This window comes from Cololabis saira, chromosome 1 (assembly GCF_033807715.1).
Source record: "Cololabis saira isolate AMF1-May2022 chromosome 1, fColSai1.1, whole genome shotgun sequence".
NCBI lineage: Eukaryota > Metazoa > Chordata > Actinopteri > Beloniformes > Belonidae > Cololabis > Cololabis saira.
This window is the reverse complement of record NC_084587.1, coordinates 4,760,676-4,783,594: the sequence shown is the minus strand read 5'-3', so window position 1 is coordinate 4,783,594 and position 22,919 is coordinate 4,760,676. Positions and strand designations below refer to the sequence as shown.

Genomic DNA, 22,919 nt, shown 5'->3' with positions numbered 1-22,919 from the left:
GAATCTGTGTTTCATAGTTGTTTTCTATAATTTTATCTGATTTGGTAAAAAAAAAAGTGTAATGAAATGTAATACGCAAACGTGGCATTACAAAATAAAAGTGTATTGACATAAAGAAATATACCAATATGAAATAATTTATTTAATATTTATATTTATTTAATTTTGAATTAAACTGCGTTTCATAGTTGTTTTTTATAATTTAATCTGATTTGGTAAAAAAAGAAAAAAGAAAAATAGCAAGAAAAATCTACAGGATTGAATCCTCAAAAGTAGACCAGAGAGCCTTTATAAGAATTTCTTCTTCAATTGCTTGCCTGGGTAAAATAAAGGTAAAATAAAAAATAAATAATAATGAAGATCAACAATCCCCCTCCCACCCCGCCCCTTTTTGTGGGCGGAGCCTCGTCTACGTCACCCGAGGTGACGTCACCCCCGCTCCGCATCTCTGGGCTGTGATTGGTCCGCTGGCGGGACTTAATACTTAATCCGAGCATCTGCCTGCGTGCGGCGGTCCGGCGTCTCAGCATCTGTCCGTCCCTCCCTCTGGAGGGAACCACGCCGAGCCCAGCCGAGCCCAGCATTGTGTCTGCCAGGGGGAAATAAACCTTTATTCCGCCGTTCCTCCTCCTCCGAGACCCGCCCGGTGCATGTTCGTCTCGGCCGGAGCAGCAGCTGCTTCTGCCGGATCCGGAGTCTGCTGGAGCCGCGGAGACGGTAAGAATGGCGTTTGACGCCTGGATTTATGGTTCTGCGTTACATCGACGCAGAGCCTACGCCGTAGGGTACGCGGCGACGCGCAGCGTACGGTGCGCGTCGCCGCGTACCCTATGGCGTAGGCTCTAACGCGGAACCAAAAATCAGCCTTAAGTCGCTCCGAAAACGGGCCACAATGGGTGGGAAAAGCTCCCGCTTTGGTTTCGTCTGTTTTAAAAAATGACCCGATAATGGATGTGGAAGGTTAGAAACGCTTTAAAAAAATGTATTTATTTATTTTTTTTAATTTAAAATGTAAATTTGAATGTAAACGGTGTTTCCCAGCAGACCCACGTGGTTCGTGGTGTTTTTATCCGGTGGAGGAGTGTGTGTCGGTGTGTGTGGCCGTTTTTTGGACATATGGACCGGGACTCATGTGCTTTTCCACCGCCATTGTTGTTCTGGGACCCCGAACTGGGCCTGGAGCTCCAAACTGTTTGTTCCCAGGGACAATTAATGAATTAATTATCAGAAACAATTCCTCCTGCAGCAGTCAGGCTGTCCCAGGCTTAAACCTCCACCTCCAAAAATGTCTTCCTTTAATTTAAAATAAATGAGTATCTCTGAAACGGCAAGAGGTATATCAATTAATTAGGTATTTAAAAAAAAAAAGGTAACAGGCAGTGGTGTGAAACTGAATATACATATTTCCAGATCTGGGGGGAAATAATAATCAATAAATGCTCCCCTGCTTGTCAAAATATTTGATATCCCTTTGGATTCATTGAGTGAAAAACGACACCCTCTTAAAAACTCCCCACTCATGATGCCAAGACTTGTTTTTTCTGCTGAGTAACAGAAAGTTTAAGAGGAGAAGAATGTTTAATGAGGTTTTCCAGCAGTCTCACATGCACCGTTTAGGTTTCTGTTTTGAGAAACTTTTTAAAAATGTTATTTCATGTATTAAATACAGGAATTCTTTTGACGGTTTATCGTGAACGGCAAAATATCACCATTCCTACCCAGAATATTCAAATTTTTTGAGATAGGATATTTGAGTTTTCTTAAGCTGTAAACCATGATCAGCAATATTAAAATAATAAAAGGCTTGCAATATTTCAGTTGATTTGTAATGAATCCAGAATGTATGACATTTTTGTTTTTTAAATTACATTACAGAAAATCACAATATTCTAATTTTCTGAGACAGGCCTGTATATGCAGTTGTACGATATAGATTTCAAACAGTGTTGAGTAGAAGTTGTGCTTGACTGCGGATGTTTCCAAGGCCGTATCTCAGGAATGGCTTGATGGATTTGGGGCGTCGGATACCTGTTTGGTAAATGGGCGGGGACTCGAACCTGCATCCCTTCAGGCATTAGCTAATCAGAGAAAGAAAAAGAGAATCATCTGCAGTCTGTGTTTGTACATTTACTTGGAAACAGAGTTTTTCCTGCAGGATCTGGTTTTTATGCCGAGTCAGAGCCGGGCTGCAGAAACCGGAGCGGTGTTTTTGATCATTAGGGCTTATCGTGGTGGTGAACCATCAATTGTTGCAGTCTGTGGCCCGTGGGCTCTGGGCTGATGGCAGGGTTTGGGTTGTGGGTTGTAGCAGTCGCTCGCTTGGGCCTGTTTTCAGTGGAACACCGTGTTCTCCTCTCCTCTTTTACTGCGTCCGTTTAGCCGCTCGGGATCGGACTTGTGTGGGTTTTTGTTTTAGGAAGACCTGGTGCTGAACTGTTCCCCCTGTTTTTGTTGTTAAAAGTTGAAAATATTTCCTCTGGAGCCATGAGAGCATCCCTGAATCCAAGGTTCATGCTGGAAATCGGGGGCAGTATTGTCTAAATAGTTGGATGATGGGGCAGATCTTTCCACTCCAGTTATAAATCTGCGTAACACTTTAGCTGTGCACGTACAGGACTGTCTCAGAAAATGAGAATATTGGGATAAAGTTCTTTATTTTCTGTAATGCAATTTAAAAACAAAAAAAAAAAACAAACATGTCATACATTCTGGATTCATTACAAATCAACTGAAATATTGCAAGCCTTTTATTATTTTAATATTGCTGATTATGGTTTACAGTTTAACATTAAAATTCCCAGAATATTCACATTTTTTGAGATATGATATTTTGAGTTTTCTTAAACTGTAAGCCATGATCAGCAATATTAAAATAATAAAAGGCTTGCAATATTTCAGTTTTGTAATGAATCCAGAATGTTTGACATTTTTGTTTTTGTAATTGCGTTACAGAAAATCATCTTTGGAGTTACTAATTCATCTAAATAACAGTTACAATTAGCTTAAGCAAATATACAATTAAAACTTATTGAACATACCCATTAAACATTCACAATACAGGAGGGAAAACTATTGATTTAATAGAAATGACTGTAGACGACCTATTTTTCTAAGACATTTGCATATTTTTATTGGCGTTTGTTTTATAATGATTAACAATTCAGTACTTTTTTATATCTTGCTACCTTTTTTTTTTTTTTTTTTTTTTTTTTTTTTTTTGGAAGTTGACGTGCAAATCGAGCCTGGCGTCTTCACTTGGGATGGTATCGGCTAATGTGCCGAGTCATACCTGCCTAACACGCCGAGTCATACCTGCCTAACAGGGTCCTGAGCGGCCGGTTATTTAATGATTTATAGGCTGGTTCTGAAGCTTCCAGACATGCGTCGGTTCTCCAGAGATGCAGAAGTAGCACACCTCTGCAGGAGCTGTTCCTTTCCAAGATTAAAATCAGCGTGTGCATATTTGCATCCCTGCTGGTGGCGTGATGTCATCCCCGTCTGAACCAGGGAGGAAGAACGACAAGTTCTGGGGCTGCACCTTCTGCAGCTCTGACCGACAAAGAGATGCTGTTTATCGTCAGCCGGCTTAGTGATGATGAAGTTAGCCATGGCAGGTACTTGATTATTTTATATCTTGGTGTGATGAAGCCTTCCTTCAAATTAACGTTCCTAAAACAAGAGGTTTGCATTGATTTTAGACGTAAATCCCCAGTTCCTCATTGTAGTGTCGCCAGTTGAACTAGTGACCAGTTACAAATATCTCAGCACTATAACTGATAACGTGATCAAATTTGATGTGAACTGTTATGCGCTTTGCAAAAAAGGTCAACAACGCCTCTTTTGTCTGACCAAGCTCGCTGAATTCCAGGTAGATAAAACCCTGATGAAAATGTTTTATGGTGCTTTTATTGAATCTGTTATTTCGTCTTGTATCATTTGTTGGTACGGGAATCTTGCCAGCGAGGAGAAAATCTCCCTGGGGAGAATAGTGCGTGTTGCTTCTAAAGTTCAGCAGTCTGGATGAAATTTTTAATTCTCAGGTGCTTAAGAAAGCAAAATCCATTCATAGGGACGATACTCACCCTCTTAACTAAGAATATAAGCTTCTTCCCTCTGGCCTTCACATAACTGTTCCGCCAGCTACGAAAAATAGATAAAAATGTTCCTTTGTGCCTCTCTTTCTCCATTAAGGCTTTGAACGCTGCAGAGAAGAGGAGGTGATTGTGTCTGTGGTTTAGAACCTGGTCCATGCTGCCACCTGTGCTGTTGAAATGTATTTTAAATTATTTATCCTGATCGGTAGTCTCCCTTTTTATTGTTTCTCCCTCCTTTGTGTTCCGTGGGCTGAGCTTTGGTGCATCTGTAGTTTTTCTCCGCTCGAATCATGTATGTTTTCATACTGAACGTGGCTATGATGAATGTGTGCTGAATGTTTATACCTGCTGCAAACCTGATCACCCTTCAAGGGACAAATTAATAAAGTGAAGTGATCCCGGTGTCGGCTCGGTCTTCATTACTAGGAATTAGGGCTGTTCGATTAATCGATTTTAAATCGTAATCGCGATTATGTAATTAGAACGATGTTAAAACGTGAAAATCGTAAAATCGATTTTTCACTTTTTTTTTATTTTAATTTTTTTATTATTATTATTATACCTTGTCTGCACACATATTAATGATTGATTGATGGAAATACCTCTCAATACCTGCGACAAGTGCCCCATCGGAGAGGCTCTTTAGTGTAGGAGGGGAGGGGGGGGGCGTTGTAACATGCCACCGGGCATCCCTCAAGCCAGATGCGATTCTTTTTTTTTTTTTTTTTTTTCTCTCCAAGAGATAAAATGTATTTTATTATATTTTTTAAAACTTTTTTTCAACTTATTTTACAGAGTTTTGCACTTTATTCATTCATTTTTGGTTTAATAAGAGCAAAGTTTGCACTTAAAGCCCAATGGGGCAAATGTTCAATAAAAAAACAGCATATTTGAAATCATTTCTTTGCCTTTTGTCAATTCACAAAATAATCGTAATCGGATTTTGAGAGAAAAAAATCGAGATTTTATTTTTGGGCAAACTCGAACAGCCCTACTAGGAATGGGCGATATTTTACAGTTCACGATATGCCGTCAAAAAAATTCCCCACGGTAAGAATTTGTCATCTTGCGGTAAAAACGATACATTCCCGTTGATGACGTTTTTGTGTTACAAACATGGCGGAAGGCGGATCTGAGAGCTCGTTGTTAAACGAGGCTCCAGCTCTGGAACTGGTTTGGATTTATAAAGAGTGACGAGGAGCAAACATCATCTATTATATGCAGAGTCTGCAAAAAAACAGTGAGTGCAAAGGTTGGCAATACTTTTTCTTTATTTATCAGTGTGTATCTTTTTCTACTTTGTGATTTTATAAGCTAAGAAAACTTGAAGGACAATGTTACTTTTGCTGTTTGCACTGTTTAAGCCATAGAGTTTGAATAAATGTTGAATCTGTTCTTACATTTCAAACTTGTTTCATTTGAGTCATTACAGTTTTGCACTACAGGTGTACTAATTTAATTAATTAATTAATTGGTGTAGTTTAGTAGCATTTAGTATTCTTTTAGAGCAGTGATTTGGGGGCTCCAAATACTGAATGTGGTGATAGATTTATAGTTAAAAAGGTGAAGTTCAATTGGTATTTTTTAAAATCTTTATCGGGATAAATGCCAGAAATTATCGCGATACATTTTTTTTAGTCCATACCGCCCATCCCTATTCATTACACAATCGCTGGGCTGGGTGTGGCCGGGGAGGCGCCGGCTCCTGGAGGTATCAGACACCAGGATCCCGTCTGGGGAGCGTCTTCTTTTACCCCCGATACCCCCCGCTCAGCGCCGGGGTGTGAAACAAAGTGTGAATGACTCCAGCGCCTGTTCCACACGCTTGTCAGGGTCGTTCACACCGTCTGGGGAAAAAGCTTCAGCAGCTTCGCCTGCTCTGATGATGCGTCTCGTTTCAGAGGGTCGGCAGTGTTTCAGATATAAATGTCACCACGAGCGAACGGCGCAGCTTTGAAAGGCTCCTTCAGACGGCGGCGGACAGACGCCACCTTTGTGCTCCTGAATCTGGAGCGTTTACTGACCTATCGTTTGTCCCACAGTCCGGCGTGATCTGGTCACAAGCAGGCTGACGGTAAAGGTCTGCTCCCTCACAGACACCGTTTTACTGCAGATGTACCAGAATCCTCTGCATGAATACTGTCTTCATTTTGCAGATCAAGACTGTTTATTGCTGCTAATGTAACATGGTTTGGGATACCTGAAGTTTTGCACAACATCAAAGTAACAGGGATCAAAGGCAGCGGCTCTTTTTTGTGATCAACTTTTTTTATTATTTTGTTGATGCATACAATTAAATTGAACAGTTATGGACGCAGTTGTATAGCATCTTTAAGTCACTCGTCCCCCCCCCCCCCACCCTGTAGCGATCCAACAAGACAGCAATAACATAACAGGACTAAACAAGCAAGACCAGAAAAGCAACAAAAATATTTTTTTTTATAAATGTTCAGTCAATAGGGCTTGGTCGTCTTGACGTCATCACTTGGCGGAGCCGCTCTGTTGGATGCTACATTAGCTGCTCTTCGGACCACTGCGCACTGTGTACAGACGTGCTCCCTCTTCGTTGTGTCTTACTTGTAATCGTTACTTTCCGTTATTCTGTAACCATGTTAACCCGTTGCTGTGTTGTAGCTGCAGCAGCTCCACACAACAGACGTGGGGAAAAGATCGCTAATGGTTTAACTTTTCACCGCTTTCCTGCTCGGAGGCAGAACCACGGAGACCAAGTATCTGAGATAACAAAGTGAAAGAGTCGTCGGCTCGCTTGGATCGCGGCTGTAAGACGACCAAACATAACGTTCCACAGTAAACCACAAACACACAGACCGGGGTCGGATCAAAACACGGGTTTTATTCCCAATTCTCCAGCTAAACGCAGTTGCTGGCCAGCTCTCTGCGGTGCAATTAACCCCAATCTTCAGATAAAACTAGTTTGTTGAGGAAAAAATATTTAACTCTATTTGTAGCTGAAGAGGAAAAAAATTATCTCACGAGGAAAACAAAAATATTGCTCACGCCTTGGAGCCTCTTCAGCATAATACAGCGGTCAAAAAAGAAAAGGAAAAAAGAGTAATACAAAACATGTACTGTATGTTGTACTATTATAGGCTACTTATTTATCGAAACACATGGCGAGTCAAACATTTACCAAAGCAGCTGCCAAACACTCCTAAACAAGGTAGCTGAAGACGCCGGTTGTGCAGAACTGCGGCAGTAAGTCCTTACTAGTAGGGGTTTCATATGGATCCAAACCGTTAATAATCATTATTTTCTCCAAATACCGGACCCTGGCTTCATTGTTTAAGGTATCCCGGTAAATTCCAGTTCCCGGTAAATTCAGCTGCTACTACACTGTTTGTTTACACTCATGAGGCATCCAACACGGCCGCCGCGTCCCAGAATGCACCTTGGTGACCAAGCCCTATATTCAGTTCTTTCAATTTTTCAATGGCATGTGTCCATATTTTTAATGTGAAAAAAAAAAACAGATTAAACCAGTGACATGTTGATAGATGATGTGGTGGTTTCCATTGAAGAGCAAGCCTTTTTTTAGCGTCTGTTAATCCTGCCAGGTACACAACTTTTTCTTTGATGTAAATTTAACTGAGTCATCATTAATCAGGAGCAAATCAAAGCCGGCTCTTGTGATGTATTCGGTCACATCTCCACCAGGTCTGGCCTCCCAGTGAGGATACAGCTGTATTCCCCCTCTCAACACCTCGTCTTCCCTTTCCTCTCCCTGAAGTCACAACAAACCAGAGGAACTAGAAATAGTCGGGTTTTTTTTTCATATCAGTGCATCCTCTAACCTTCGGAAAGCTCCGGATGATCGACTCGTTCTGAGGGAAGGAAGGCGAAGCGATTCGACGCAGAGCGCCGTCTCTCACTTTTGAGCTGTTAACTGTTTCTAAACAGCACTTTATTTATTCATTAAATGCATTAAATCATGTCTGTGGTGGTGGTGGTGGTTTAGTCTGGACCCCCCCCCCTCTGCAGCCACCTTTTGGATTTGTGTTTTTTTTTTTTTTTTGTTCTTCCAATACTCTCACTACTACTTTCAGCACCACCACTAAAATCAGGAAGCCCAGAGCCAAAAGCTGTTTTAATTTCAGCTGTAGCGCTGTTAATATGCCACTTAAGTTTTAATATTTTTTCAGGCGTAAAAGTAACCGTTAAGATCCCCAACCTGGGCTCAGTTTATCCAAATAACGCCTGTTAAGAAATTTGCTCAGAAAATTTCGGGATTTCTGCCTGCCGCCTTCGGGAGCTGATTTATGGTTTCACGTTAAATCGACGCAAAGCCTACGGCGTACGGCGCGCGTCGCCGCATAAACTACGCCGTAGGCTCTGCGTTGGTGTAACGCGGAACCATAAATCAGCCTTTATTCTGGCGAGATCTGAAAAGACTTCGCAACAACGGGCAAACGAGTGATTATGTACATTCACTGAGTGAATATTATGAAAGTAAAATATATATTCCTCGCTAGAAATGTAATCAAAAAGCATTTTTATGCAATATTTAACTCAAAATATTGATTTTATTCACTAAAAAATGTCCGCCATGATTTTTTTTTTTTTTTTTTTTTTTTCAGTCCGCAAATGACAACGAAAAGCATTCTGGGAAATTTTTCTGGCCCTAGTTCAGCTAGTGAGGATCTTAAAACCCTCGATCCGTAGGGACAGATTCAGCCACTACACTCGTTTTCTTCACTCCCCCTAGGTGAAAATAGGAATTGGGACACCACTACCCTCACGGGAACGTGCAAAATTTAGGGGTAGTGAAGAAAACGAGAGGTAGTGGGAGTATTGGGACAGGGCCTTTAGTTTAATACCAGATGCAAACTTTCAGGGGGCGTTGATCTGCTTGTCCCTCGTCGCAGGAGCGACCGAACCCCCTGCACGCCGGGAAGTATTTGCATATTTTCAGAGGCTTGCCAGCCACACCCTGTATCCAGTATTAGTTTCAGTCCAACAGCAGTGGAGACAAACCTTCCCGCTGGGCTGGATCTGTTTCAGCGCTTCTCAGCACGTCGTGCCTTTTGTAAGTTAAATAGTTTGGCCTGTGTAGTCGTGAGATGATGCAGTGCTTTAACTGTCTCCCCTGCGGTCTGGAGGCTGGCACTCCCCTCTCCTGTCCTGGATACGGCGGGGGGGGGGGGGGGCTGCACTTTACTTTCAGGTCGTCTCAGAGCCGGATGCACCGTAATTATCCAAGAGTTACTCAGCACTTTAAAAGTCTGTTCCTGGACTCGTCGTAGGTGCCATCACCTGAGCTGTGTCCTGCTCAAAAATACACAGAAGTACTTTTTAAATCAGATATTGAACAAAGGAGAGCCCTCTTCTTCTACTTTTGGTGGCTGTTTCTGCTTAATCAGTTTGTATTTTTAATCGGTTTGATCATTAATCCGGGTTAATCTGGGGTGAATTGTGCAGCAGACGGGCTGGTTTCCTGCATGAGGGGGTGAATCCTGTCGGTCCAGACATCGGTGAGGGCAGTAAACGCTGCGTTTGGGTGCGGCTGTCGTTAAAACGTGCAGCTGAAGTGTGAAAATCCCCCCCCCCCCCTCCCGTCAGAGCAACGGTAACTGATCCGACTCGGAGGCTCATCAGCTTCATATCGACTACATGACACTCACTTGTTGCCAGTTGGCTCCTGGACAGGAACCGTGGTCACTTCCCTGTCGTTGGTACGCCAGTCAAGCATTATTTGATTAATTGTCTGTCTGTGAAAGGTGCAGATGCAAAGTAAGTATAGAAATAAACTTTACTTACTTGCTTCCCTATAGTCTTGAAACTGGAAGTTGCTGCTAATAATTTTAATAATTAAAAAGTGTAGTGATGCTTCATCACTACACAGTACAGTAATATTAGACATATATTGGACCATATTTATATAAATTTGAATGAATCGGCGTTCCATAGGATTATACATAAATTTGTTGCTTTCTATAATTTTATCTGACGTGGTACAAAAAAAAGATAAATGGCAAGAAAAACCATCCTTGTGCAAAATCTGCCTTTGAAGACAAAAACTGTTTCTTGAAACAGGATCTAAATATGTTAATTTCTGAACATTTTAACACAGAGGACAGTTGAGACCGGGTCGCTTTAGGAACCAGCCCCAGGAAGTCAGTCAGAGAAATGTAGCTTCTCTCACTACTTATTATTATTATTATTATAATAGAGGGAATGTGCGTGACGTCACAGACGTAACTTTACAGCGGGTTTCACCCACTGAGTGTCGGAAAGACTGAGTGTCGGAAAGACTGAGTGTCGGAAAGACTGAGTGTCGGAAAGACTGAGTGTCGGAAAGACTGAGTGTCGGAAAGACTGAGTGTCGGAAAGACTGAGTGTCGGAAAGACTGAGTGTCGGAAAGACTGAGTGTCGGAAAGACTGAGTGTCGGCATAAACTTTCAGTTTGAGCAACTGGAAAACATCTAAAATGGGAAAGAGCTGTTGTGCGATCGACTGTACTCATAGATTTAGCAAGAAATCGCAGTTATCGTTTTACAGACTGCCGAAAAATAAGCTTAAGAGAGACAAATGGATCGCTGCAATTCGCAGAAACAACTGGATTCCAGACACCGAAACGTGGATTTGCGGTTCCCATTTTGTATCAGGTAATGTTGGATTTTTGGGTAGCTAACGTTAAACCGTCAAATCATAAAGTTCGGTGTCCTCATCACTTTAATTTCTACAACAAATCCTGCCTTGAAGTCGGACCAAGCGTCAAGACTTTTGTAAGTCTTGTGTATTTCCCCGGTGTTGAAATTAAGTACATATAAATATCAGGAAACTGGATTGGTGGCCAAATATTAATGTCCATGGACCACTGGTTCTTGGTAACTGTACCAAATATTAATGTCCATGGACCACTGGTTCTTGGGGTAACTGTACCAAATATTAATGTCCATGGACCACTGGTTCTTGGGGTAACTGTACGGGTCACTGTCAAGTCCAACTGCCTTTTAATTTAAGCCCATAATCGGCTGTTATTCCGTCTTCTCCACTAGTTGCAGACATTTTTGCCAGTTGGATGTTTTTGCCACTCAGTGCGAGTAAGGGGGCTGGTCCAGTGGGGAAGTGACGTCAATGCATTCCCTCTATCGAGGACATTCCGTTGTCTTTCTGTTTTCTTGAAGGAGGATCTAGATTGGTGAAGAGCTAGTGTCGGCTCTGGCTTCTCTCTCTTCTAACCTTGGGGGGGTTAACGTTTCGCTCTGTTTAAAAACCCATATTTCCCACATTCCACCCTTCAACCTGTCTCGGTGTCCCATGAGCCTTTGGGGTGATGTTACCCAGTGCCAGCTGCTCCTCCATCCCTTTTGTACCAGTTAATCCACCCACCCCCCCCAGTGGGCCGACAGACAATAGCTCTGCCTGCAACCCTCCTAACAGCACTCTTATGTTACACTCAGCTACTTTCTGACCTGATCTGATTAGAAACCCTCAAACGCCGGCTTCTCTGAGTCTCTGCTGTCGGCCTGCGACGCCTCTTCGCTGCAGAGACAGAACCCTGCCAGGTTCGGAGCAGATTGTAACCCATTTCCCTGCAGCCTCCGAGACACCGACCGGTCGGTCGGACTCGCTGGCGTCGGCCCAGACACCCCCTCGGAGGCAAACTGGCTTAGTCCGTTTAACTCACTCAACCACCTGCTCCCCGTGGCCTCGTCGAGGGGCTTACGCTCACTTAGCACATGTTGGTTCGGAGATGTGATTAGAAAAGGCTCAGCGCTAACTCCCCCTTCATCGCTGTCATACCTCGCTGATGCGCGTTTGAGATGACAAGGCAAATCACCACAACTTCTAAAATCCTCTTTTCTTCTTCAAAGGGTGATAAATACGTGTTCAGTAGCAGACAAAAGGCTTGTGGAGCTTGTTGGGTCACGATTTACACAACGTGGTTGTCTTGACTAAAGATAGATTGAAGATTTATGATTTTTGTTTTTCAATGTTCAGACATAATAGAGCAAAAACAGGGGGTGGGGGGGCACTACTGTCTTATATAATAATGCCATTTTGTCCATCTTGCTAAGTACATCTCTGTTTTAAGTCGTAGACTGTAGGTAATTTGTTCCATTGATCGTATTTCTTCAATGTCCAACCATTGGCTCAGTCCAGGTGACTCCATCTTCAGACAATTTCTTGTAATGGCTTTCTTAGCCGCAAGAGATTTTTAAAAATGCATTAGTCCTCTTTATTTATCACATCCTCTGGTATCAGTTCTAAGTAAATAACTCAAAGGATATTTAGGAATCCCACATCCCAAAACTTTCTCCATTGCTCTTAGGATCCCAAAATGCTTGTATTTTCTTACACAACCAGAAAATGTGAGTGGTTGGCACTCGATTGTCCACACTGTCTCCGGCAATATTGTTGCTCACCTTTTTGGAGTTAAAAAAAAAAAAAAAGAATTACATTTTTCCAAACAAATTCCCTCCGAAGATTTATGATTTTAAAGTTTTAACTCTCTGCCGGGAACATATCCTTATCTCCGTGTGTTTAAGACACTAAGTACAACAAAAATGTATCTAGTCCCTCAATGTCCCCTGATTGCAACTGTGTGGGCTCGTGTGCCACGTCAGATGCAGTTCAAGCACACTTATGGTGCTTTTCTGGTGCTTTTCCACCATTACCTACTGGGCTCTACTCATCTCAACTTGGCCTGGTTTCTTTTCCACTACAATTCAGCACCTGGAGAAGTAGGAGGTTGGAACGAAGCTGCTGTGACGTATTTGATTGTGTATCTAAACGAAGATGACGACAACACTTAAGATGTAGAACCTGGAGGAGATGATAAATGTGCTACTGGCCTGTGGTTTGTGTTTGATATCAAGTTAAAAAATGAGATTGAGAGAAGCTTCAAGTGGCGACGCTTTTTAATTTTTTTAGTTTGTCTCGGCGCTGCTGAAAAGTCAGCTGGAGTCGTGAGCAGCTATGAAGAGACAGAGTTCCTGGTAGATCTGGTGGTTCCTTATCTCCGTCTAGATCCCTTTTTAATTCTCTCCTCAGCACCAGGTTTATGAACATCTGCACCTCAGAGTTGGATCACCAAACAGAATTCTGCTGCCGTTGCTGGTCGAATAAAATGAACAAGAATCCACCATCAGAGTAGTGTGATGACATCACAGCCCGACTCAGCCGCTTAGAACCTCGGCAGAATAGATACAGAAAAGTATCTACTTTGCACGTTAGAGCCCTGGTGGGAAAGAACCAAACTGAGTGGAGTCGGGCTGAGTAGGTACTAGTGGAAAAGCGCCATAAGGACAACAAAAATGTATCTAGTCCCTCAATGTTCCCTGATTGCAACTTCGTGGGCTCGTGTGTCACGTCAGATTCAGTTCAAGCACTTAGTCATCTCCAAACACTCATTTCTGGTTAGTCACCTTCAATATATCCTATTAAACATTAACATTGGAACAAATGTAGACAGCTTAGGTTTGCTAATGTTTACATGTGTCTTTGCGGAGAGACGACCGCAGGATGTGTTAAACCTCATCAGAGCAACAAAACCTCCTCATATCTCATGGTTTAATGTTCTCCAACAGCTAGTCAGCCTCTCTGTAGATATGAGTTCTGTGTCTGAGTGCATGGGCGCTGTTACAGCTGCTCGGAGATCAATACCTCCATCAGTGTGTTGGACTGGCACTAATAGCAGCTGAAATCCTCAACTTCCTGTGTGGCCATCGCTTTCAGGCTGGAGCAGCTGACTTTACTCTGCTTTTACGTACATTTATCAATGTACAACAGAATCGTAGGATTGAGTTTGCAGGTGTGCAGAAAGACCCGATGGCTCACTTTGAAACTGGTCTGAACTGGTAAACTGTAATTGCTCCTCTTTTATAAATGGAGCTTTGCATCCTTTTGTTGCGCTGAAATGTGACTCTAGGCGACTTCCTTGGGTTTCTGGGTTGCAGGAGAAGTGCTGGGTGTTTTGTTGGAAAAGGACCATTTAAACAGTCTGTTTATATATCAAGTTAAAAAATGAGAGGGAGAAAAGCTTCAGTCTGGCCTCCGGCAGGAGGGCCCCCCTCATGAGCCTGGTCCTGCTCAAGGGAGTTTTTCCTAAAGGGGAGTTTTTCTTGCCACTGTTTGGCTTAAGGCTTTTCTCCCACTAGGGGAGTTTTTACCTGCCATTGTTTATGTAATAATTGCTCGGGGGGTTTATGTTCTGGGTCTCTGGAAAGCGTCTAGAGACAACTTTTGTTGTATTAGACGCTATACAAATAAAATTGAATTGAAACAGCAAATTGTTAAAAAGCAAACTGCTTTTGAAGACAAATATGAGCTTTCTTGAAATTGAAGTGTGAAATCTGAACAGAAACACAAATGTGAGGAACTTTTGAAGCAGATTTATGAGTTCCTACCACCAAATCTTCAGAAACACCAGTAAATGCGCTAAAGCTGAATAAAGAACTCAGTGGCAGGTTGTTTTTCACCAAAACTGTCCCAGGAATTATCTTTGTTGTTTTTACTTCGGCAGCTTTGATGCAAATAAACGAACAGTTCAGAGCCAGCAGGATTATTGTTAGCAATCAGTCATTTCTAGGGGTGGGACGATACGGGTAAATCACGATCCAATACTGTGGCGATATGTGACCCACAATAACGATAATTCTACGATATTCGATATATTGTAAGAAATTTCATCAACGATATATATGTGACTGAAAAAGAAAAAATACTAGTGATGCACCGATTGTTCGGTAACCGAAATTGTTCGGCCGAAAATGGAAAAAAAACACTTTCGGTGTTCGGTGGAATAAGTGGGAAAAAAACCGAACAATTAATAACGGCGTTGTAATATAAATACACTGGCCGCTCCGTAACTGTTGCGCAACACATAAAGTGTTGGCCAACCAAAAACTAACCACATAACACTCCCGTAATGGTTGCGCACCACATAAAGTGTTGGCCAACAAAAATCTAACCACATAAGAATTTTACCTAACATTCACCAGCAGGTGGAACCAAAACAACATAAATCAATCTATTACAGGTGCGTTTAGATGAGGAAATCAAACGTGGAAGAGCGTGGAGTGAAGTGGTGCAAACATGTCAGCAGTGTGGAAGTATTTTAGAGTGGCAAAGAATAATACAAGAATGGCTGTTTGCAATGAATGTTCTGCTCAAATATCTAGAGGGGGCACATCTGCAAAGTCTTTCAGCTACAAGTTTGATTTATCATTTGAAATGATAAAAAACCCTGAGCGCTTTAATGCATTTTTATTGTTTTAAGGCCTATGTTACAATGTTCAGTCAGTTAAGCCTAACGTAAGCTCAAAGATGGCCAAAAAATTTATTTTGCTAATTTATTTATTTTAAGTTATTGTTCTTTGCTGGTATAATGTCTGCTGGAATATTTAAGAAATGCTGGGAAATTAAAAAATTTTCAGTTTTTTATGTTCAACAAATGTTTTCTACCTTGTAATTTTGTAAAAGATATTTTTCTTTTAAAAGCATGCCTAAATCAAATTTATTTGATTTATGCAATAGTGAAAAAATTGGCAAAATAAATGAAAAACTGCGAAGAACCATGTTCGGTATTCGGCCAAGTGTTATTATTTTCGGTTTCGGCCACAAATTTTCATTTCGGTGCATCACTAAAAAATACCCATAAAAAGGAAAGCGTCTGTAGTTATGCATTTATTCAATGCCAAAACTTCATACAATGTACAAAGAAAGTGCATTTCGCTCCTAGGCTTGTAAATGTAAACACTGAACAGCTGGACAATTAAAGTGCATGAAAATTAATAACATGTTTTATTTAAACCAGGACAGTGCACCTCTTTGTTTCTAATACTGAAAAGTTAGTAAGCAACTTAATTTTGTATAGTACCTCACTTCCTCCTCCTAGGCTTGTAAATGTAAACACTGCACTGCTGGACAAATTGAAGTACATGAACAATAGTGCGGTGACAACCGCGTAAATCCATTATGGGTGTTGTAATAAAATATCGATATTTGCCGTCAGTTTATCGATTATTTATTGAGACAGAGAGCGCAACAATATATTGCAATATCAATTTTTCCCCCCCACCACTAGTCATTTCTATCTCAAGCTAAGAGGGAACAAATGATCCATCCATTAAATTCACCCCGTCCAAGTTCAGCCAACTCTAGCTCATCCTGGAGGATTCCGTTACTCCTTTTCCACCAAACTGGTTCCAGTTCTGGTCTAGAGGAAAGAACCACTTACGTAAGCGGAGGAGGTGGAGTTATTCAGACCAACGGCAAGACTGGGAGACGGAGACATTTTCAAATAAGAATGAATCTGGATGCAGCAAAGCATCATGGGAGGAGGAGGAGACAACCTGTCTCTTAGAGATGTGTCCACGGAGGAGCTACGTGGACCAAGTCCTGTTAGAGCAGATACCTGGTTGTTGCTGCAACTTTCATGCCAACGCAGAGACGTAACTGACGTTTGCAGCGACGTAATGACGTGGCTCCTCTTAGCACCCGAGATGTGGAAAACAAACCGGTTCTAAGTTTAACTAGTTTTGAGCCAGAACCAGCTCTGGAACTGGTTTGGTGGAAAAGGGCTACAAGTTTCCTTTTAAGAGGATTGTGCTTTATAGGTGGAGACGACTTTAGTCGTTTAGTGTTCGGTGGATTTTTTTTTTTTTTAATGATACGCAGGTTTATGATGGTGAATATCCTGCCAGGCCTTGAAGTTTTGACTTCAGAGTCGAACGAACAAAAATTGGCAGCAGAAATGACAGAAATCACATCACAATTTTAGTATCTAATCAAAAATTTTGATCTCACGTATGAATTTAAAAAGAAAAACCCATATAAAATGTTACTTTTGGGTTGTTTTTTCCTTATTTATGAGGTTTATTGAGAGTATTTAAGGTGAAGATCTTGTTAGCTTCTACTTGTAGACTGTTTGTAGTGGAAACAGAAAGCCCGGTTCCAAACTCAGCACTGGCCCAGAACCAGTTCTGGAACCGTTTTGGTGGAAAAAGGGGGTACTGGAGGACTCTTGTGCTCCCAGACTGGACCCTGAAGTCCAGCCCCCTGTGGAGGAAACTCATTTAATCTGCTTGACTTGCATTTGTGAGGAAAGAGGAAGATCCTAATTAAAATTGAGGAAAATACATTAAATAAATTAAAAAAACTGTTCCTTCCTTCCTTCCTTCCTTCCTTCCTTCCTTCCTTCCTTCCTTTCTTTTTTCTCCCATCCTCCCTTCCTTATTTTCTTTCCTACTTTCCTCCCTTCTTCTCTCCTTCCTTCCTTACTTTTTTCCCTTCCTTCTTTCTTCCCTTCCTTATTTTCTTCCCTCCTTCTTTCCTCCCTTCTTCTCTCCTTCCTTCCTTCTTTCCTCCTACTCACTCATTCCTTCCTTCCCTCTTTCCTCCTGCTCTCTCCTTTTTCTTCCTTCCTTCTTTCCTCCCTTCCTTAATTTCTTCCCTTCTTCTCTCCTTCCTTCCTTCTTTCCTCCTACTCTCCTTCCTTCCTTCTTTTTTCCCTTCCTTCCTCCTTTCCTCCTACTCTCTCCTTCCTTCCTTCTTTCCTTTTTTTTCCTTCCTTCTTTCCTCCTGCTCTCTCCTTTTCTTTTTTTCCTTCCTTTTTCTCCCATCATCCCTTCCTTCCCTCCTTCCTTGTTTTTTCCCTTCTTTCCTCCTGCTCTCTCCTTCCTTCCTTCCTTCCTTCCTTCTTTCCTCCTGCTCTCCTTTTTCTTCTTCCTTCCTTCCTTCTTTCCTCCTACTCTCCTTCCTTCCTTCCTTCCTTCCTTCCTCCCTTCTTCTCTTCCTCCTCCCTTGACCCAAAGACAGCACAAGGGTTAAACATGTATTGTTTGTTTTAATGACCCTAATCAGACCAGTGGGGATGAGTTTAGTTTGTGCAGATTTGTAAACATGGACCTGTATTTAGAAAAAGCAGCTGGAACAGACGAGCTCAAAACCACCAACTGTTGTTTACAAACCCTTTACTGAAGGAAAATGCTCCGACGGATCCAGTGACGAGGCTGAACTCTCCTCGGCATTAATTCCAGCAGCAGATCGGGTTTCTGCTCCTCCACCGGGCTTTTGTGTTGGAGTTAAACTGCTGGTGATACGACAGAAACGGCCACGGCCTTGTATGGTCAGATGGAGGAGAGGATTCATGCACTCAGCTTATCTCCTTGGGGCTGATTTACCAACATACTTGTCCAACAAAAGCTTATTTCTGAGTCCTTTTTTGAAGGGCACTTCTGAGAAGAGAGTAAAAGTAGTTTTCTACACCGTCCGTTGTGCAGAAAACCTCCTCTTTTCCTGAGTACGATCAAACTGGGAGACTTTTTTTTTTCTTCCAAGTTTTTATTTGGATCCCGATACAACAGCAAAACTGCAGCTATTCTTTCTGGGGTCCGACACATAATACACAGTACATTACAACAAAAAATTAAAAACAAACCTAAAGAGGTACCATATGAAAAACAGAAAATAAAGAAAAAATAGTCATTCCATTTAACATTTGGATATAAATAAAACGATACATATTCATACATTTTATAACATCAACAAATTCAAACAATGAATAGTTATCATAGTTTGCACCAATAACCATTTTTAATCATTTATTTATATTAATGTATGTACACATAGCCATATACATCTACATTATTTATTTAATAATAATTGTATTGTATTTTATTTTATATATTTGAAGTTTTAATAGTATCTAGAGATGTTTATTTACTAACAATTGTAATTATTTTATGTTAATAGTTTGCTTAAAGTGTTTGGGAAGTGGGTTCCATGCAGACATGGCTCTGTAAATCAGTTCTTTTACCATAGTTTGTCTTTATTTTTGGCAGTAAAAATTTACCTCTGACAGCATGTCTTGTGCTGTATCTATGATTATAATTTTTTTTTTTTAACTGAATCTCTTGCTTTTTCTTTATTCTTGTTAGGCCTTTCCTTCAGGTCATCTTATCATACAGGACTGTCTCAGAAAATTAAAATATTGTGATAAAGTCCTTTTTTATTTTCTGTAATGCAATTTAAAAAAAAAAAAAAAAAAAAAAAAAAAAAAAATGTCATACATTCTGGATTCATTACAAATCAACTGAAATATTGCAAGCCGTTTATGCCGTTTTTACGACTTTATAATAATAATAATAATGATTGGATTTATATAGCGCCCTTCTAGGCACCCAGAGCGCTTTACAGAAATCATTATTCATTCATACACATTCTCTCTGGTGATGGTAAGCTACATTGTAGCCACAGCTGCCCTGGGGCAGACTGACGGAAGCGTGGCTGCCATATCGCGCCTAACGGCCCCTCCGACCACCACCAACATTCATACACATTCAAACACATTCACACGGGGCAAGGTGGGTAAGGTGTCTTGCCCAAGGACACTACGACAGCAAACTGGGACAGAGCGGGATTCGAACCGCCGACCTTCGGATCATTGGACGACCCGCTCTACCACCTGAGCTACTGCCGCCCCAGACTTTGCTTGTTCCGATGTCATGAAAACGGAGGAGGCATGTGTGTTGCCACGTCGTGTTGGCGGGTTTGTCTCTGTCCTGGCTACGATGCCAGATGTCGCTCTGCAGCTCTGAGGAGTCGGGACGACGTCTGCAGAGCTGGAATGTGAGCAGGTCTGACGTGCAGCTGATAACGTTAAGCCTCATGCCTTGGTTTTCCTGCCCGAGCCGCCTTGAAGCAGACGACTCTCGTCACCAGTGCATTGTGGGTCTGCAGGGCTGACTGGAGCTGAATATACTCTATATACGGGTTGTTTACGCCACATGTGGTCGTAAAACTGCGTTCTTGCAACTCTGGCGTAAAAACAAATAAACCCCAGTCGTGTCGGTATGCAGATTCCTTCTTAGCATCGCTTTTAAATTATCAGTAGATAACTGATGAGATTCATCCGTGTCATTCCACGCTTGTTTTGTTCAACGCCCAGTTGCACAAAGACTCGTCCCATCGATGCTGAAAACATCAGCAGCAGTCGCATGCAAGCGGTTTAATGGCATTAACCCTTTATGACCGGCCGGAGCGCCGGCGCTCCCGTTTGCATTTTCATTTTCAAAATGTACAACCAAATAAAACGGCAATTATTTCTGGAGGTCAAAGGCTGCGTTCAGACTGCAGGCAAATATCCGATTTTTAGCCCATCCAGATTGAAACTGGATGACTCTTTTTGAAGTCTTTTGAAGTCCCAAACTGTATGAGATCCGATTTTTGCAAACCAGATGGAAACCACCTCCGCGAGGTTTCATATCGCATTTGGCAGATGCGTGTCAGTCTGAACAGCTCCAAACACTCAGATCGGATATGACTGTCACAGACCCATGCTCCAAACCACCCGGCCATTTCCAGTTGTGGAGCTACTCATCCTACAATCTCTGTCACGTCAAAAACTATTATTTGTAGTTTGAGTGTTGCAAATTCACATTACAAATCATGTTTTAATAGCAGAAAAAAAGACCGCATTTCCACGTAGGTGCGTGTCGCCGCGTACCCTACGCCGTAGGCTCTGCGTTGGTGTAACGCGGAACCATAAATCAGCCTTCAGTCGCGCTGTGAGCCTGAACCTGCAGCCCGTCAGCTCAACAGGAGGAGAGGATAAAGAGCGGGGCTGCCAGTTGTTCATTGCTGGTTGGTTTTGTTAACTCTGAGCTTTGTTGGTTGGTTTGTTAGTTTGCTGGTGGTTTTGTTCTGAACACCTTTCTCTGTTTCTCATTTTGCTGGGACGCCGGGTCCCTCCACCGAGACACAACTTTTGCGGTTTGCGTTCATTTTTATGTCTAAAAATGATGCGCAGTGTCGACCCAATCAGAAACGGTACAGATATTTTGGGATTTTTTTATATATATAAAAAAAATACATGACTTCACACAATACACGCGCTGGGTGACGCCTCCGCTCCGACGTCGTTGCTACGGCAACCCGTCAGATCAGTCAATGATGTGGCCCAGTCTGAACAGAGCCAGATCCGATTTGGACACTTGCTAAAAACAGTGTGGACAGTCAGCCCTGAAAATATATGGATATATATACGGATATGAGAAGGAATCAGATATGAATCAGATTTGCCTGCAGTCTGAACGCGGCCAAACAGGAATGTGTCTCAGAGTTTTAATCCATTAAATTGTTGGGAAAAATCCCATAATAAACCAGTAAAATTGCGGAAATCTTCAAAATTGTTGTTGCAGGTTATTTATAGATCCAGTTTGTGTTCGCAGCTCGTCCTACGTTGACGTACGTCGACACGTTGTCAGCGCGTCATCAGGTGGCATTTTTACACTCCACTTCCTGTGAAAAGGGAGGTGATGTCATTCCCCCGGGAAACTAGCCACTTGTTCGTGCTTTTTATCAGAGATTTTCACGAAAGATTACTCTGCGACAACCAACACTCACTATACAACACACACATAACGGTTTACCGTGAGCGAAGCTGATTTCAGCACCGGATGAAGACGCGATATATAAAATGAGATTTCTCAAAAAAAAAAAAACTAAAGCATGAATTAATTCTAGATACATTTTGGGTTTGAAAGACTTGTGTTACTTTTTCTAGCTGTGGGACTTCTGTATTTAGAAAAATGTGTAAAATTAAAAAAAAAAAAAGATTTACATTTTTTTGGTAGTTATTTGCACTTTTTAGCAATTTATTTAGTTAGTTTGGAATTAGAACATCCAGATTATTAAAGTTTGGCTTATATGGGTTGTTTTGATGCATAGCAAATAAAAATACTCCATAAAATGGCAATATAGCATGCAGAAATGTAAAAATATGCTTAGGCGGACTAGTTCTATGGTCATAAAGGGGTAAGCTGCTCCGATTTGATTCATTTCTATAATACTTCATTAATCTCCAGAGGGAAATTATATTGTTGCGTTCACTGTCACGAAAGGTCATAAACCGTGAGGACGGACATTCTCTACCTGTAAAACTGACCTGTCACTACATGATTTACTGGCTGCAGCGTCACCGTGTTTGTCCTTCATTCATCTACAGTTTTAGGCCTTGGTTACGACACGTAGCATCGCAGCTGACCCGAGGAATGAACTTGAGTTTGATTATATTTCTGAAAACACTGTGAAAAGTGACACCATAACTCGAGCAGGCTGCTTGGTTGTTTCTCCAGTTCCTTGCTCTGTTTTTGTTAAATATGATCCCGGCTCATGGTCGGGGTTGCTGCTGTTTGCAAACATGACAGATTACACAGATTATGAAACTTCATAAATACAGTTTTTGTGCTGATGCATCACATAAGACGGCGTGATGTCAGATGTTTCCGGGTCGGAGCTGCTTCCTCTGGTAAACGGCACCACAGGAAGTTCTGGGGGCGAGGAGGCGTTCATGTCTGCTGTGATAACTGCAGCCCGTTTAAAGGGCGTCTGCAGAACAAGTGGACAAGTTTCTAAAGTACAGGGACTATTTTTATATGAATCAACCTACTAAGTGATATCTGGGGCAAAAAATAAAACATTTCCATTTTAAAAAGAAATTATTTTAGTTGTGATGTAGATTTTTGAGGTCATTGGGTCCAGCTGTACTACCGTATTTTGCAAACCATTTGGCGCAATATCAGTCTGGTAACTTTATTCAACTTGTTCACAATAATCAGAATATTGTTCAGTTGTAACTAAAACAGAAAAATAAACTCACATTTTAAATCATTCTTCTTCCACAAATCCACCAGTAAAAAGTGGAGGAGGTAAACGTCGTACTACGTCCTGTTTGATATTAAGATTTGAAAACTGGGTTTAAACTAAAAACCTGACGTTGACGTCTAAATACAGTAAGGTAACATTGACTAGATGTTGGATGATGGTTGATTGCAGCGCTACATAATTAGTTATCTAAC

General features: G+C 41.6%; 1 protein-coding gene across 1 annotated transcript in view; it reads left to right on the top strand.

Annotated features, from left to right (window-relative positions):
• Positions 1 to 479: 479 nt before the first annotated feature.
• Positions 480 to 22,919, top strand: part of prr36a (proline rich 36a) — a 55,093-nt gene continuing 32,653 nt past the window's right edge. The window contains exon 1 of the mRNA XM_061728801.1: positions 480 to 717. The gene's annotated coding sequence lies outside the window, so the exon portion shown is untranslated. The remainder of the gene's footprint in view (positions 718 to 22,919) is intronic.